Below are 4,066 nucleotides of genomic sequence, written 5' to 3' on the forward strand. Positions count from 1 at the left end.
TGTGGAAAAGGTGGCAATTGACTCCAATCTTCTCCTAAAGGTTGATTCATTGGTGTATCCCTTATCTTGTCACCTATGAGTTCAGTACCTACAGACATGAAGTCAAAATATGACATTTTAAAAACATCAATCCCTTGGTCCTCTTGTTCATCAACCCACTATTGTAGCTCATCCTCCAAGGTTGTAACCTAAATAACTTGTGCAAGAATAGATGGTAGCATTATGGTGGAACTCCTTCTTCGCTCTACCTCAATAGCCCTAGCCCGATGAGTCCTCTGACTCAAGGGGAGGTTATCCTCTTCATCTTCTTCATCCTCTTCAGGTTCTTCAAGAATGGTTTTCGAGACTAAAGGAATAGGAATAACCTTTCTTTGCACTTTTTGTCTTCTAGTCCTTTTGATAGGAGTTTTAGCCTTTTTTCTCTTAGGAGCTGACGAAGAGGCTTCTTCTTCTTTAACATGTGGGGACACATCTTGTGTTTCCTCTTCAGGCCCCTATCCCTATTTTGGTGGTGGCACTTGTAGATTATCTTGAGTTTGAGTGGATTCTTGGGCTTGCATTGCCTCCTGGGCTTGAGTCCCTTCAACTTCGGGCTCAACTTGTTGAGGAGAAACTCTTTTCCTTTTATTCTTACCTTTCTATGCTTTGAAGTATCCAAATTCCCTATCATGTTGATACACCATTTCTGGTCTAATTGGAGATTGGGCTATGAATGTTGGTACTGTAACTTTCACCCCGCTTCCCTTTACTGGGTGAGTTGTGGCCTATAAGACTATTGTTTCAAGAACCAAGTCCAACTTGAATGGCTTCTTAATCCATTCCTTGGCAACTAGATGATTTCTACATTTTCTTCTCTATCAATTTCTGCATTCGTGACTGGTCGATCGTATATCTTACCTTGATTATACAACAGATCTAAGAACTCTACAGTGTCTTGTTGAACAAACTTCAAAGGGACCTTTATTTTCAAGGCACTATCTGTCAAATAAAGAGTCATCCTACAATAATCCCTTATCTGAATATCGTAGTCATCTACTGCATTCATCCAATGATCCTCTATGGCATCTTCATATTTAAATTATTTTCCTACCAAGTATTGAACTCTGCCAATATTGTCAAAACATGAACGAGGGGAGTTATAATCCCCTAAGGGATATTGATCTCATTCTGACTCAAAAGTCATGATATCCTGCCTCTTCTTGACACCAAATGGACCTATGGTGATGGTCCATACCCAAGTCTTCTTATGTTGTTTCCTTACTTTATCATATGCAGGTGAGAGTTGTGCAATTCCTAGTAAAATGAGTCTATCACATGGATCCCTAGGGAGCTTCTTAGGATTTATAGTTGTACATGCTACCCTTAGGTAGGTGATTGTTTTGAATTGGATGTAATAGGTGCCTATTTTTGCAATTCTTGTTGTTGTCTCTATTGACATCCTTTTGCATAATCACCTTCAATGAATCAGATGATTGCAAAAATGAAAGCATCATTCACTATCCTATATTCTTTACTCTAATCTGACAACTTCTCCTTTACTAGCTCGGGGTATACCACATAAGGCCATGCATCAGCGTCTTGCATGCTTCCCCTCTTGAATAATCTTGGGTAGTCTGAAGTCCTTGCTGTTAACAAATATACCAAATATGAAGTCATATAGAATCTAGGGTCGGTTTTAACTACCACTAGTTGTTCGTCTAGATTCTCACTAAGAATTGTGGCCCAATCAATTGGCATTTTAGTCATTCTGATGGTCTCGAGGAAATGTACCATCCAAATGTTCAAGTGCCCTACTACCAGTAGACCCATAATCCTACTCGAAAGCACAATGGAATATCTGATATCATCCTTCATGTACCCTCTAGTCGTGTCAACTTTTCCAATTTTTCATCCCACAGGTGCCCTATCAATCAAATATGATGATTGAATAATCTCTATAGCTTTTTGTTCATTATTCCTATACCACCTTTTTGCTTGATGATAAGTCAACCTAATGTATTGATCTACCCTTGGAAGATGGAATACTTTCTTGATGTTCTTTGGCCTTAGATCTAAGATGATCTCTCCTATTATGCTTTTCATCACTCTCTCTTTCAATACAATTCTCTACCAAGGTCGTAACAAGTTCTGAAGATTGCACTGATATAAGGCGTGAAGCCACATTTACCAATCCTGATCTAATAAGTGCAGAAATCATTGGGGATCTCTCATTTGGCTTATTAAAAAGTACCATGAATGCATTCCAATCAATATGACCTAACTCAATGTCTCAAATCTTTGAATGCGCATCCTGGAAGCGTGATTTCAATTGGACACCTTGAGACTTAAAGACCACTGGTTTTGGAACAATCTTCCCTGTGAGTGAGGATGAGGAGGAAGCCATTTTATCTGCTCAAAACATGAATACATTAGTTTAGAAGCTGGACATTTAAACCCTAATTACTAAAAAAACTAGACCCAGAACACAAAACCCAACCACAACACTCAAAAACCCTATTTTATGCCTTGATGCACAGTGTTTAGTGCACCTTGCACACCTTTAGGATGTGTCAGGTTTTCTTTTTTCACCAAATCAAACTTTAGCAAGGGTGCGCACATGCGAACCATGCGGAGTGTGCATGTGTGCACCCTATATTTGCAAGACTTAGTTTTTTTTAAAAACAAAATGTTGCACAACTATGCACCATTGTTGTGATGTTGTCTTAGCTTGAAGTTTTGTAAGGTGCACATATGTTCACCTTACACTTAGGTGTTGATTTTAGTTTCTTTAGGTTTTGTGAATAAAGGTGCGCCTTGTGCACCTTGAATAGGTATGCAAGGTGTGCACCTTTCAACTTAAGTGTTTGGTGTGTGTGTGTGTGTGTGTGTGTGTGTGTGTGTGGGTGTGTGTGTGCAAGCAGGAAGATGGCGCAGCTCAAAGGGTGTGGAGGTGCCCTCACTGGCTAGCCGGAGGAGAAAATGAATAAGGAAAAGGGAGGGGTCTCAACCTTTTATAGGCCTTGGATGAAGCGCACCCTTTGGGGTGCGCACCTGCGCATGTGCGTAGGTGCACACTCCCAAAGGGAAGCGCTCCCACACTAGAGCATTTAGTGCACTAGTGCACCTTGAAAGGTGTGTTAGGTCTGCTAGTGCGCCCCTTTCTCTATAAAAATCACTTTTTCTTCTAAAATTGTCAGCTTCCGGCAACTGGATTTCTCAGGGAGATGACTAGGCTAGATTTAGACACCAACTAAAACCCTAAAAAAGACTCAGACTTCGGACTAGGGGTCTGAGAAAACAAAAAAAATTACTAAGGGGTCCCCATTTCTATGATAAATGGGGCGTGCATTGTGAAAACCACAATATTAGTCTTATATATAGGGTTGTAGGATGTCCTCATAAGACATCGTCATTTTAATGGAATTGAGAGAGCCTAGAAAGAATCAGCTATGAAAGGTAACTTTTTTATTTATATAATATGAACTCAAGACCGAGTAGAGGTGTGGCCATGTCAATGCCTACAATGGGCGATGCAGATAGATCCCATAGAGTCTTTGCGGCAATTGGAAACCATCAAGATGAGCATTAGGGTATCGTAGTCGAGACTACAGGAACGTTACTTGGATTTTTCACCACATCGTTTTTTTATTATGGTGCTTCAGAAGTTTTTTATTTCACCATCCTGTGTTTAGCAATGTGGGCTAGTGGCAGTGTGACAAGTACATAGATGGAAGGTTTTGTTAGCCACATGATCCAAAGTGTATGTGGATTCCTTGGTTAGTAATTGTGTGTTGGACTTGGGCACCTTCACCACCATAGTTGATCTTCGTATCCTAACCTTATGATCTTACAACATCGTGCTGGGTATGGATTGGCTAGCCTCCTATCAGGCAAGTATTGACTGTCAACTTAAGTTGGTTCAGTGTGTCAACAATCCTGGTGGACAAGTTGAGCTTGTAGGAGTTCAGAGACCAATCTCACTCTGGATGATCTTAGCTAAACAGCTGAAATAGAGTGTGCAACATGGATGTCAAATGTTTGTAGTATCTATCAATGACCTAGAAGAGGTTGATAGTTGAGAGGTGCC

This window comes from Cupressus sempervirens, chromosome 5 (genome assembly GCF_028749045.1).
Source record: "Cupressus sempervirens isolate cs-2001-9-10 chromosome 5, ASM2874904v1, whole genome shotgun sequence".
In the NCBI taxonomy this organism is placed as follows: domain Eukaryota; kingdom Viridiplantae; phylum Streptophyta; class Pinopsida; order Cupressales; family Cupressaceae; genus Cupressus; species Cupressus sempervirens.